The sequence below is a fragment of the Cervus canadensis genome, chromosome 22, assembly GCF_019320065.1.
Source record: "Cervus canadensis isolate Bull #8, Minnesota chromosome 22, ASM1932006v1, whole genome shotgun sequence".
Lineage (NCBI taxonomy): Eukaryota > Metazoa > Chordata > Mammalia > Artiodactyla > Cervidae > Cervus > Cervus canadensis.
In genome coordinates this window covers 8,859,805-8,874,344 of record NC_057407.1, presented here as the reverse complement: position 1 = coordinate 8,874,344, position 14,540 = coordinate 8,859,805, and positions in this window count along the sequence as shown.

Here is a 14,540-nt window from a genome sequence, read left to right as displayed (position 1 = left end):
GATCCCCAGTCTGCCTCCTCCCAGCCCGAGGGACCCTTCTTTTATGCCCAGTCTGGGCCCTGATGCAAAGGCTCAACCAGGAGCCTCCCTGACCCACCCCATCCCTGCCCTTCTCCCAGGGTGTGAGCTGGACTTGCCTCAGCCCCTGCTGTTGCCTCACAGGACTGCAGGGCAGCGAGTGAATTTTGTCTTCTGTGCAAGGTGAAGAAATGGTTTCTCCATCTCCTACAATACCTTGGCCTCCCCTGGACCCCATGGGAAGTGTCACAGGCGGGCTTGCTCAAGAGGGTTGGGTCCTCAGGAGACAGGGGGACCACACACTGTCTACAACCCCTCTGACCCCACATTCTGGTCTCCTCAGGATTCAGGGTAAAGGAATGTATTCACCTTTCAACCTCCACATCTAGGCGCTGCCTGGCACCCGGTAGACAATCACTTAACACTTTAAGCATGGATAACAGTACCAACCCCTTCTAGAAGTACCCTTTCTACTTACATTTCCAGCCCGTCTCTAGGCAGACATCCATCCTACACTATTCAGTCCTCTGGAACCAACCCTCAGCCAGTCAGGGGTTTGGCTCCATTCGTCCCCTCTCCTGGATTGTTCGCCACCTCCTTTTTCACTCTAAAAATGTCCCATCCCAAGTCCCTAGCAGATATGGCCTGTGTCCCTGATACCTCCCATCCCAGTCTGAAGAAGAGTCATGTAGGTCACTGACTACATTTTTTTGCCCTCTCTCCTGCTCAAGACCCCTGCGGGCTTGCTTCCTTGCTGGATCCAAAAGTCACACTCAAGCTTTGCCTTTATCTATACAGACTCTGGGCATCGCTCTGTCCTCCTGAAATTCCCCCTTAGCCGATTCTCCCCTGTCCCTGCTCTCCTGGGTCCCCTCCTCCTCCTGGGGGCTCCTGCTGAGTCTCCTCCTAGGACTCTCCTCTTAAGAGGCAGGGCTGTCTCAGGTGCATCCGGGCTGCTTCTCCTCCCAGTCCTCACACATTCCTGGGGAGGGCCCTTCTCAGGACACCAGTTCTCCTGGACCCGCATCACTGCTCTGTATCTCTGAGTTCAAGACAGCTATGAACACCCCCAGTTGTCCACACGGGACAGTTTGGTTGTACCTCAGAAAGTGGTAACCCAGACGGATGGCACTGGCTGTGAAACAGAGCTTTGGTCTTTAATCTTGCCCTGCATCAGTTTCTTTCCCAATGATGCTTGCCACCCTACCATGTCTTCTGTCTGTCTTTTAGCTATGGAAAATTTTGGTCAAAGGATAAATTTAATCTGAGAAATGCTGAAACAAAGGAGAAACAGTCAAAGGAGACTAAATAATGTAGTCATTAAGCATAGCCAAGGACCTTTAGTTCTTTCCCAAGGGCTGTGGATAATATTGAGTGTATCCTGTGAGCTGTCTTACAGATGCCAAAACCCCAGTTGGAGGAGTCAACTACACGCTGACCAGACTGTTCCCAGGACATGAGCTGCCACAGTTCCAAGAATTGACTGCAAAGAAATGGGATCAAATGGACTCTGGAACTGAAGATTAACTGTACCTAAAACAATCAAGATGATGCTGGTCAGACCACTGATGACCAATTTGAAGATGACTGTTAGAGATGACTGTGCTGTTTCTACATGTAGCCCCTCACCCCCGACTCTTGTCTATTAATGCTCTCAGCACCCCACCACCCCCTGCTTGTCCGGGTGGGCAGAGGCGGGGAAGTTGGCCTTTGGACATATGTCCACCACCCTCCCCACACAGGTTACCGGCACCTGAAATAAACCAAACTTTCCTTTCCACCAACCTGGCCTGTTTATTGGCTTTTCAGCGGTGAGCAGCTGGAACCCACACACACATTCCTTTCAGTAACAGCTGCATATCAGCCTTGGGAAAAGGAGAGAAATCACCATAACAACTCGTGTGTGAACAATCTTCATGTCTGTTACTTTGTGAACCACTCAGAAAGATCACCAGAGATATTCAAACTGCAATCCAAGAAAACCTATTAGATTGCCACTGTCTGCTCTCACTCCATTTAAAGAGGTTTCAAGCCCAACACCTACAAATCTGGAATTATAATCAGCTCCAATCACTGCTGTTGTTCAGTTGCTAAATTGTCTCTGACCCTTTGCAACTCCATGGACTGCAGCATGCCAGGCTCCTCTGTCCTCCACTGTCTCCCGGAGTTTGCTCAAATTCATGTCCATTGAGTTGGTGATGCTATCTAGTCATCTCATCCTCTGCCTTCTCCTTCTGTCTTTAATCTTTTTTTCCCTGCATCAGGTTCTTTCCCAATGCATCAGCTCTTCACTGATCCAATTGCTGACCTTTGTTTTAATTTTTTTTCTTTTGATTGTTTCCATAGAAATGCTTTTAGTTGAATATCTGATTGCTTGTACTCTGTAGGCCTATTAGGTGAAGCCACTCGCATCACTGCCTCCTAAAATGAGACACAACCTTTTACCTAAACTGGTCTTTTCTCCAGACTAAGAGACTGGTTCAGTGAGATATGGAGGAATTTACCCTCTCTGGACAGACTCAAACCTGTTTCACAGGATGGCCCCAAATATAGGTCAGTGATCTTGAAGGCCCCGGGAATTTGTTCAAGGATTTACATAATATTGTGGAGTATTTTCCTGTTTTCATGGTTGAAACCTTCAAATTTGGGACAACGGCTATAGAGTGGACTTCAGACTATTGCCTAATAATTGTTATAAGATTTACTACTATAATTCTATGTAGCTGTGAGTTTCTGGGTTTTAACCCCTGCTCTTTAACATATCAACAACCCACGTAGTTAAGGTTCTCACCATTGGCTCTGAAGCCTGGGCATCACTTGGTGGACTGTAGTATAAACCCTGAATGTTGATCTTTTTTTTTTCCTTTCTTTCTTTTCTTTTTTGTAATGCAAATGCATACCTTAAGCTCTAACTGCCAGGCATCCACTTCAAAGTTCATCTTCAATAAACACTCTGTCAGCCACAGGAGGAGAATAAAAAAGCCAGGCCACCTCCCCCTACAGAGGCTCCTTTGTTTCTGATTTCTTTAACTGACCCTTTGGGCCACTTGTTTTTTCTCTTGCTGCACTTTAAATGCCTCCACTTGTATTATACATTCACAATAAAAAGTGAGCCCTTAGGACATGAGTTTGAGTAAACTCCGGGAGTTGGCGATGGACAGGGAGGCCTGGTGTGCTGCAGTCCATCGGGTCACAAAGAGTCGGACACAACTTAGTCACTAAACAGCAACAACACAATAACACTGACCTTCCTTCCCAAAGGGGAGAGTTCAGGGTCTCAACCAGAACTTCCTGTGATGAAGGAAATATTCTACACCCATGCTATCCAGTATGGCAGCCATTAAACACATGTGACCATTGAGCACTTGAAATGTATCTTGTGTAACTGAGCAACTGACTTCCTAGTTTAATTTTCATTCCTTTCAGTTTAAGTAGCCATCTGGGTATCGAACAGTGGTAAAGATCCTTTTTTCCTTGGTCTTCTTACAAAATTTTTCTCCTCCTTTGTATCTCCATATTCCAAGGTGTTTATGGCAAAAGCATGGCCTTTGACAACCCCAAACTTTGTCTGGCCTTGCCCACTTAGCTCAGGACAAAAGGAGCCTCTCAAGATTTGCATAAATTGGCTGCTTTCCAGTCCACACGGACCAGAACAAAGCAACTTGCTCAAGACACTAAACTACCCAAAGACAGCTGTCAGGCTGAGGTTCCAGCCTCTCCCAGCTTCAGCAGACCCTCTCAACCCCCCTCTTCTCCTGCAGATCGCAGAAGGACAGCCAGGAGCCATTTTGAAAAGGACAAGCTATGACACTTATGGGGCTTCCCAGGTGGTTCACTGGTAAAGAATCCACCTGTCAATGCAAGAGATGCAGGTTTGATCCCTGGGTCAGGAAGATACTCTGGAGGAGGAAATGGCAACCCACTCCAGGATTCTTGCCTGAAAAATCCCATGGACAGAGGAGCCTGGCAGGCTACATACAGTCCATGGGGTTGCAAAGAGTCGGACATGACTGAGCACGCACACTCTGACACTAACATATATCCCAGAAATTCGACATCTAGGTATTTACCATCAAGAAATGAAAGCATTCTTGCATACAAAAACTTGTACAAGAATGTTGATGATAGTCAAAACCCAGGAACAGCCTAGACATCCTTCAGCAAGTTCATCAACAGTGGACGTTCACATGATGGAATGCTACCTGCCAGTAAAAAAGAATGAACTGTTGATACACGCATCGCGAATGAACCTCATAAACACTATGCTAGATATTGTCATAAATGAAAGAAGTCAGAGGCAAAAGACCTCATATTGCATGATTCTATTTATATGAAACCTCCAGAAAAGGCAAAGTTCAGTTCAGTTCAGTTCAGTCACTCAGTCGTGTCCGACTCTTTGCAGCCCCATGAATCGCAGCACTCCAGGCCTCCCTGTCCATCACCAACTCCCGGAGTTTACTCAAACTCAAGTCCATCGAGTCGGTGATGCCATCCAGCCATCTCATCCTCTGTCATCCCCTTCTCCTCCTGCCCCCGATCCCTCCCAGCATCAGGATCTTTTCCAGTGAGTCAACTCTTCACATGAGGTGGCCAAAGTACTGGAGTTTCAGCTTCAGCATCAGTCCCTCCAATGAACACCCAGGACTGACCTCCTTTAGGATGGACTGGTTGGATCTCCTTGCAGTCCAAGGGACTCTCTCAAGAATAGCAAGGAGAGATAAGAAAGCCTTCCTCAGCAATCAATGCAAAGAAATAGAGAAAAGGCAAAAGGGTAGTGCAAACAGTAGGAAACAGATCAGTGGCTGCCAGGGCCACGGGTTAGCAAAACAAGATTGACGGCAAAGGGAATGCTTGGGATGATGAAAACGTTCTACCTCTTGATTTGGTGGTAGCTCAGATTTACATGGTGGCTCAGACAGTCAAGAGTCTGCCTGCAATGCAGGAGACCAGGGTTCGATCCCTAGGTTGGGAAGATCCCCTGGAGAAGAATATAGCAACCCATTCTAGTATTCTTGCCTGGAAAATTCCGTGGATGGAGGAGCCTGGCGGGCTACAGTCCATGGGGTCGCAAAGAGTTGGACACGACTGAGCCACTAACACACACACACACGACTGTACGTATTTGTTAAAAACTAAATAATTACACATAAGATTGTGCATTTTATAAATGCTGTGCTTAGTCGCTCAGTCATATCTGACTCTGCTTCCCCATGGACTGTAGCCCACCAGGTTCTTCTGTCCATGGGGATTCTCCAGGCAAGCATACTGGAGTGTGTTGCCATGCCCTCCTCCAGATTTTATAAATCGGTAATTTATATCTCTAAGCACTGGCAATGGGACGGGCACTGATCTCTCTCCCCAGCTCTCCGTGACCGCAGAGCCCAAATTCACATGAGCTGGCCCTTGAGTCACTGAAGATGAAAGAAAGGGGTGAAGGCAAGGAAGAGCAGTAGCGCTGTGGCAGCCCCCACCCGCCCACTCAGGAAGGCTCTGTGTGTGCCCAGGGAGGGGAGGCCCCGGCCGCCCTCGGACCACTAACCTGGGGCTGGGGCGAGCACCTACCCGGCTGCATTTCCATTATCTCTGTGAAAGCAATTTGGGGCCTGCATTGGATTAAGCAGGTGCTTCTCAGAGTATGTTCCCTGGACCAGGGGTCAAGCAAGATTCCCAAGAAAAGGATCTTACATTCAAATAAGTTTGTGAAACCTCCCCTGCTGTTTCTTGAAAGTGTTAGTCACTCACTCAGTCGTATCCGACTCTTTGCAACTTCAGCCCTCCAGACTGTGTCCACAGAATTCTCCAGGCCAAAATACTGGAGTGGGTAGCCATTCCCTCCTCCAGGGGGTCTTCCCTACCCAGGAATCAAACTGAGGTCTCCTGCCTTTGCAGGCAGATTCTTTACCATCTGAGCCATCAATGGAGACTCACAATACACTTCAGCTTATTAAAGGCACTAAGGAGTCCTGAAGGAAAGGAACTTGTTTCAATCTGATTGATCCCATTTCCTCGAATGTAGCCCTTTTTCCAGAGACCACACAAACATCCCACAAGGCCCAGGCACGCCTTGGAGTCTGGATTTTAGTTTCGAAAGATTGGAAGGGTCCAGCCCCAACTCCCTCTAGGGCAGGTTTTACTCAGGGCTGGAAAGGGCTAAGTCCTGGAAACTGTCAATGAAAAGAATCAATAAACAGTCATTAAAAAAAAGAAAAAAATCTGTAATAAGAATAGAAAAGTGTTTTATTTGAGAACCAAGGACTACAGCCTGGAAGCCAGCTTCCCAGATTACTCTGAGAAACTGCCCCTGAGAAGCATGGTTCTCAGCACAGTTTTATATCTTTTTCAGAAAAAAAGACCATTAAAGAAGTCAGGAATATATTTCATCAAGGTTCAAAAAAAAAAAAAAACCAGACCAAATAAGAAACAAATAAAGCCAAATAAAGTCTATTTTACAAAAAATAGACCAGCACATGCACAGCGAGTCAGTATGGCCTTGGCACGTGGAAGGGGCCTTATCATCAAAGGAGTAAAAGCATTGGTGTCCCAGGAAGCAAAGCATTTAAGGTTTTGTGCTTTGTTTTGTTTTTTTACCACTCGGCTTTGTGATCTCAGTTACCCCACCAGGGATTGAACCCCAGCTGCGGCAGTGAAAGTGCCGAGTCCTAACCACTAGGCCACCAGGGAACTCCCCTAAGCTTTATTTTTAATATGGATATTTATTACTTCTGGCCAATGTGCCTTTTTCTTCAATAATTAAAACAGATATACAATGTATGTTTGAGAAGCCACAAGCAGGCTGCTTTAGTTACCATAAAATTCAAGTTAATTCATGTATAAGCCAGAATGGTTTCCCCATACCTCAATATGTGAAATTTTATTTTATCAAAACCTTGAGCTCAGTGGACTGGTGGTCCAGTGGCTAAGACTCCATGCTCCCAGTGCAGGGCGCTCCGGTCCAATTCCTGGTCAGGGAACTAGATGCCATGTGCTGCAACTAAGATCTAGTACAGTCAAATAAATAAGATAAATAATAATAATAATAAACAACCATGAGCTCTTCCTCCATCTGCCACCCCTCCCCAACAAGGCACCTTGCCTAATGGGGGCATTTGTCAACCAGTCAGCAGCAGGATGGCACAAGAAGCTCTAACTCAGCCAGGACAGAAGGAGCCCCAGGGACAATTTCACCTCCCAGAGGCCCAGGGATTGGGACAAGGCAATGTCACCACAGGCTGAGGTTTCTGGTTTCCAGCCTCTTCCAGCCTCAACACAAAGTGTCTCCTCTCCTCCCAGAACATTCTGTTAGGGGGATGGGGGTGGGGGGAACGGGTGGTGGGGGGCGGAGGGGGTTGGTCATAGCACTCAGGTGCAAACTATAAGGAGGTCCCAGCTGCTATCCAGGATCTCTAACTTCCAGAGGGAGGGCCCCAGGAAACCTCACAAGGAAACTCTGCAATTGGAATGAAGTCACGCACCCTCACTCCAGAACATACTATGGCTCCCAACTGCCCTGGGGTCCTCCATTGCCTAGCAGCTGCCTCGGACCTAACTTTGGCCTCCCCACCTTTACCTGTCAGGGGTTACCTCTCTCAAAATATCCAGTGCTGGACACTCACTCACGCAGTAGGACACATGAGTGTAGGGTCACACACCCAACAGTACTACATTAGCCAGGGACAGGCTGGGACAATGAGGGTCAGCAATCCCGTTTATTTCCAACTTCTGAAAAGTGTTTACTTGCTTTGTTCTCTCTTGCTAATGCCACCTGTGTTGTACACTGCTCGGGAGTCATGCCTCCAATTTCCTTAAGGGGGTGCCACTGAGACCAAGAGTGATCAAGAGGCTGACTCATAAGATATACAGCCAGCTGGGACTAGCAACACAGATTTGGGGCTTCTGCCCCTGAGCATGTCCCACCATGAAAAGGGCTCTAGAACACAGACCCCAGAGACTGGGGTGCCTTCAGTTTTTCACACGTGACAAGTCCCTCTAGCTGCTTTTTCTGCCAACACTCATTAATTCTATTCCTAAGACTATTCTTCTGGGAAACAAGTGCCCTCTGGTGGCCTCCTTGAGTATTACAATAATGCTCAGACCCCAGCGATCCGCCCCATCACCCTGGGCCATAAATTCAGTTTACCTTTTTTGTGGGGAGAGCAGGGAAGAGGAATAATGGTGTCTCAGGGCCCTTTCTAATCCTACTGCCTTCAGGATAACATTCACATTCTTTGTTTTCATTTACTCCACAAACATTTCCCCTTCTTTCTTCCAGCAAGGCTCTAAGCTGCTGCTCCTGCTGGGAACAAGAGACTGCCATGCCTGTGAAGAACTTCAAGGCTTCAAAGCTTCAAGGCTCTCTGTGCCTGCTTCCCACCCTTGATGGGCCAAATGACTTACTGCACCATGACCTCTCTAAAGTATTTTTTTTTTAATTTTTATCGGAGTACTGCTGATTTACAATGTTGTTAAAGCATCATTTTTTTGGTTTTTGGAGCAACTGGAGAGGTGAAAAATCTGGAGCAGGGTGTCCTGAAATCTAAGAGCAGCAAATATTTCTTGAAGGGAGTAGTCAACTATATCCAGGGCTCTAACAGGTGACTGCCGGGCAGAGTAAGACAGAGCATGCAAGTTGGTACTAGATTCAGCAAAGGAAGGTCCCTAGAGAACTTGCCAGACCCCACGTCCATGAAATTGGGAGGGTGACTGGTTGGAGTGGGTTCAGGAAAAAAATGGGAGGAGAGGGATTAGAGACAGCTTTTTTGCATTTTACTGTGAAGGGGAGGAATGTAGCTGGAGGGGAAAAGTGGTGTCAAGGAAAAGTTGTTTTATTACTAACAAGAAACATTTCATTCAAATATACTATTCGTGAAGAAAAGTGAACAGATCTGGAGCGAAATTTCCAGAGGGTGAGCACCTTCATGCATAAAGTCATCCTCACATCCCTTTCCAGTCCCGCCACTCCCTAAAATCACCAGGACCCTAACTTCTATCACTAAGGATTAAAAAGTAGGAATTTCTTTTCCTTTTAAACTTTATGCCACAGAGCCAAAGAGTATGTCCTCTTCCGTGTCTGGCTTATGTTCATCATCGATGGTACGGTTTCATTGCTGTTACCCATTCCGCAGTTGACAGGCACTTAGGTTGCTCTCTGCTGGGGCTAAGATGAATAATGTAGCTATGAACCTTTGTGAACTGTACTATGCCCCTGTGCCATCTCTCGCCTTCCCAGAGCCTTCCTGTGGCTGCTTCCTCACTTTCCACCTCCACCGCTCGCTCAGCACGATGAAGCTCTCCATGCGGCCCCATTCAGTGACTCCCTTCAGTTACAAGGATTGAACCACGGACTGGCCGCTCCTGCCTTGAGTGGCTTCTCCAGTCCCACCTTCCTGGGCTTCTCCTTCTGCATCCAAGCCACGATGTTGATGCTTCATAGAACCAGTCTCCTAACACACTCCTCTCACACCCTCTGTGGACTTTACCATCCTTACGCTAATGAACCCCAAATCTCTCTCCCCAGTACCAACCCCAGACAGTAGATAAGCCCCAAACTGAGCTCATCAAATTCCACCAAGAACTGGGCCTCCTATTGTTGAAATTATGCTCCCACCCGCCCAGGTGCTTAAGTCCTTACCTCAAAGTCTTTCTAGACTCCTCCTGTTCCCTCCCCATCTCAAGGATTCTGTTATCAAAACCCAATGAGCTCCATCTCCTTCCCCAGTTCCCAGGGTCACTCGCTCCCCTCCTATTGCAGAACCCCTTACCCCATTTCTGTCTGCATTTAGGGTCTTGCCACTCCTCACTGGCTTCCCCTCTCCCCCACTGATCCACCCTGCAGCGATTCCGATCCACCCTCCACACCCTCTACTGTCCAGAGGAAGAGGCCTCTTTCCTCTCCTTAAAATCACCCCACCTCATCCAACTCCAACTCTCCCCTTTTCCAACAACCTACACCCTCAAGTTTCAGTAGCTTTAATCTCCTTTGGGAAGTCCCTCCACCCTCTCCCCTCCAGCCTTCCTCTTAGCTCCACCAGCCTCCCCTCAGCCAGTATCCTTTATCATGATAATGATTTCAAGGAATCCTCTGTGAGACTACATTGGGCAGAGGTAAGCCTCCAGAGGTAGGGATTGCGGCATTTTATTCCTAGCATAAGCTTTGTCCCAGTAAGCAATGAATAAATGTTTGTTGAATGAATGAATGTGAGAATAGGGATGTTGAGTCAAGTAATAAATGACACAAGAGAAGCAAGGAATTTTTCAGAGATTTAAGGTGGAAAATATTTGAAATATTGAACTGGTGAGGGTAGGGAGAAGGTCATAGCTCTATGACTGAAGTGCCTATGAAGGCAAAAGGAGATGTAGCTTCTTTTTTCTTTGACTGTGCTGCGGGCAGTTTTGTGGAGTCTTAGTTCCCCAACCTGGGGTTGAACCCAGGCCAAGGCAGTGAAAGCTCAAACTCCTAACAACTGGACCACCAGGGAATTCTGCTTTTTTACTTACTGCTTTTGAGATGAAAGGTACCATTATCAACTTGCTGAGCCTATCAGCCACTGCCTTTCAAACTGCAGGTCACAGGCCATCATAACACATTAATTTTAGGGGTTTATCTCTAGGATTTTAAATTTTTTTTCATAGCTAAGATTCTTAAGTGATGCAAAATAAAAGAGAAAACAGTGTTTTACAGGTACTATTGAGTACATGATACATTGAAAATTTTTTGATATGTGTGTTCTAGGTCCTGGGTCCAAAATGTATGGGGGCCCCTGCTTTAAGCAATGGGTAGGACAGCTTCAAACTGATGGTGAGATGAGGAGATCAGATTTGCATTTAGACAGAGCATTTTGGGGTCGAGGGTTTGGGAGTCCAGCCAGATCTGGTCAGCAGGAGGAGACGAACAGGCAGGTGAAGGTGCCAGGGCTGTTTCCTGCCAGGGGCACTAGGGAGGGTCACAAGTTCGGTTAGGAAGGAAAGAGAGAAGTGGACTTGAGGCAAGTCCAGTGTAAGTTGCCAGCAGGCCATTCTAGGTGAATTCAGATGAGAGGCAGGAATTCAGGAGGGATATGCCTATCAGTAACAGGAATTTGGTAGTTCTCTGCGATAAGACAGGAGGCTGAAGAAGTACTGAAGGTGGGTGAAACTGTTCAGGAAACACCCATGAAAGAATGGGGGCGGGGCACACTTTCAGCTAGAAAAGTCTGTCATCCCAGAGCAAACATTTAACCAAGAGGCAGGACTCAGCCTGTGCTCACAAAATCATCCTACAAGGCTTGTTATCCAGCACATCCCATGATAAACACAAATTATGTATTAGAACAACGTGTGTGGCCTCTGGAATTCAGTGGCCTTAGAAGTCATTTAGTTACGTGGTTCCCAAACTTGCTTGTTGTAAGGCATGGTTCCAGCGAGGCAGAAAAGGAAAGACGACCTCAACAGAAGTAGGTTACCTTTATTCAGGCAAGGAGGGGCGACAGTCGGCCTAATGACCAGGCTGAGCGCCGAAAGGGATCAGGGAGGCTTCATACTTACAGGGAGGTTTGTGGAAGCGATAAGGGAAGCGTCAATCAAGTGGGATATTTTGAGTATTCTTTTGTGGAGATGACACTTGTAGTTGGGCAGGGGGTGATAAGTCTTCTGGGTGGGTGTAGGGGGTGGTAGGTTTCCGGACAGGGGGTGATAAGTCCCAGATAGATGCAGCTGGCCTGGAGCATCAGGATGGAACTAAAGTTATGCTTTGTTTTCTCCGAAGTTAGATGATTCAGCAAGGGGCCTTTGAGACTGTTGTTCTCTTTTCTAGGCCCAAAAGACTCCTTCACTTGTATTTCAGAACAATTCATAGAGCTTCCTGATTATACAGATTCCAGGAAGGGCCCCACACCAAGCCTATGGAATCAAAATATCCAAAGGAGGGACTTCAGTGGTGGTGGCTCAGTGGTAAAGAATCCAACTGCCAATGCAGGAGACGGGTTCAATCCCTAGTCCGGGAATATCCCACAACTTCCTCAGAGCAGCTAAGCCTGTACTCCACAAGAGAAACCACTGCAATGAGAAGCCCAAGCACCTCACTCAACCAGAGAAAAGCCTACACAGCAACAAAGACTTAGTGCAGTCAAAATAAATAAATAACAATTTTACTAATATATTCGAGGGAGACCAGAGAGTCTGTATTTTCAAACAAGCTCCTCAACTGGTAGCCATTAAAAAAAAAAAAAAAGAGGAACTTTATCTGTTGATATTGAACCAACTCCAACATACATGAAGTGGAAAAAAGCGAGATTCAGCACAATGTTTATAACATGTTGCCATCTGTGAAAACTGAAAAGTATATGTGGGAGAATATGTACAAGCACGTGTTAGCACAGACCCAGGTTCTAGGAGACACACACACAAATCTGGCCACAGGGAGGAAAACAGGGTACCTGGGGACAGGGATGGGAGGGAGATTTCATCTAGGCCTTTTTTGGTATCATTTGAATTTGTACCATGGAAATGGATTGCCAACTCAGTAAGTAAATAAATAAATGTCAAAGCTTCCTGGATAATTGTAATGTAGGCCTGGATTTGGGAATTCTTGATTCTAGGTACTCCTCACCCCCACACAGCATCTAAGACACTGGTTATACATTCTCTTGTGGACTGCTCATTCCATCTTGGAAAACTGTTAGTTCTGATTTTCCTTTTTAGTGTTAAACTGAAACCATGTGAGCCTCCAGGGAGGCTCACTGCTGCCTCAGGTAACCATGCAGAATAAATCCAATCTGGCTAACTGCACAGTTGGGTAAAAGGAGAGTGAGCACATGTAAAACATTAAATAAGCTCGGATTATCTTTTTCAAATATAAATGTAAACCTTTCAACGATTTCCCATTGCCCTTGAGATAAAAGCTGAAGAATGTGGTGAGCCCCTGCAGAGTCTGGGCCACCGCCAACCTCCCCTCCCACTCCTTCTCTGCCACACACAGGGAGGGGACTTCTTCCAGCTTCAGAGCCTTTGCTTAGGGTCTGTCCCTCTGCCTTGAGGGCTTCCCTAGTAGCTCGGATGGTAAAGCATCTGCCTGCAATGCAGAAGACCCGGGTTCAATCCCTGGTCAGGAAGGTCCCTGGTAGGGAAGGTCCCCTGGAGAAGGAAATGGCAACCCACTCCAGTATTCTTGCCTGGAGAATTCCATGGACAGAGGAGCCTGGTGGGCTAGAGTCCATGGGGTCATGAAAAGTCGGACACGACTGAGCAACTAACAAACCCACTCTGCCTTGAATACACTCTCTTCCCCTCCTAAGGACTTATCTTCCTGGACACTTTCTGAAGGACTCCCTGACGATACCAGACCAGATCAAATTCCCTTCTTAAACACTCTCAAAGCAGTCATATTTTTTCTCCACAGCCATATTCAACCTACAGGTACTGAAGGGTTCCCAGAATCAAACACAATAGTAAAGGAAATGGGGGAGGGGTCCCTACCCTTAAGAGTTTATAATCCTTTAGGGAAAGGGGGAATGCACCCTGATTAAATTATCACAGAAAGAAGTGTAAACACTAGGTGCCTGGGGGGTGGATGGTTAGCAGGCGAATGTATCAGTGAGGGTATCTGAGGGTGGAGCCTTCCTGAAAAGGTGAGTATCAGCTGAGTGAAGAAGGGTATTCCAGGGAAGTCTCCAAGGAAGAATTAATCCTGTCTGTTTGGATCTGGAAAACTGGTAGGCTGTCAGTAGAGATTCAATGAGTGAGCAAACATCGACTTGCCTCAAAGCAGAGATGGATTAGAAATCAGACCTCTCAATTCACAGCAAGGTGTTCTTCCCTTCCCCCAGAGCTGCTCCAGGACTTCGGAGAGCATGCCTGAGAGAATAGGGAAAAGGATGTGGTTCAGTTATTCTTTTCCTTTTGCTTTCATTTCACAATCCATGGACCTAAACATAATAAAATCACCCTCAACACTTCATCAAACTTTTAAAAAGGAAAAAAAAAGAAAATGAATGGTTCTCTAACATTTCTGACACTGTTTTCATTCCAATATTTGGATTTGATCCCATTCAGGAAACCTCTGTCTGCTCAGGTTAAGGACTTTCCATTCCTTTAACCATGAAACAAATATTGATTGTAGAATTACAATGCATATACCCATACAAAAAGTTCAAAATGTTGACCACTGTTTCTTTGAAGCTGGTAGAATTACAGATGATTTTTTGAATTATAACTATTTGTATTTTCTAAGGCTGTAATTATTTTGTAGTATTTGCATAATACAAACCTTTGAAACACAAAGCTTTTTGTTTTTTTAGTTGAAGTATAGCAGATTTACAATGTTATGTTAGTTTTAGTTGTATAGCAGTGACTCTGCTATTATATATATATATATATATATATATATATATATATATATATATATACACACACACACACACACATAGTGTGTATTATATATATCCTTTTTCAGGTTATTACAAAATATTGAGTATAGTTCCCTGTGCTATACAGTAGGTCCTTGTTGGTTATCTATTTTATATATAGTAGTGTGTGTATATGTTAATCCC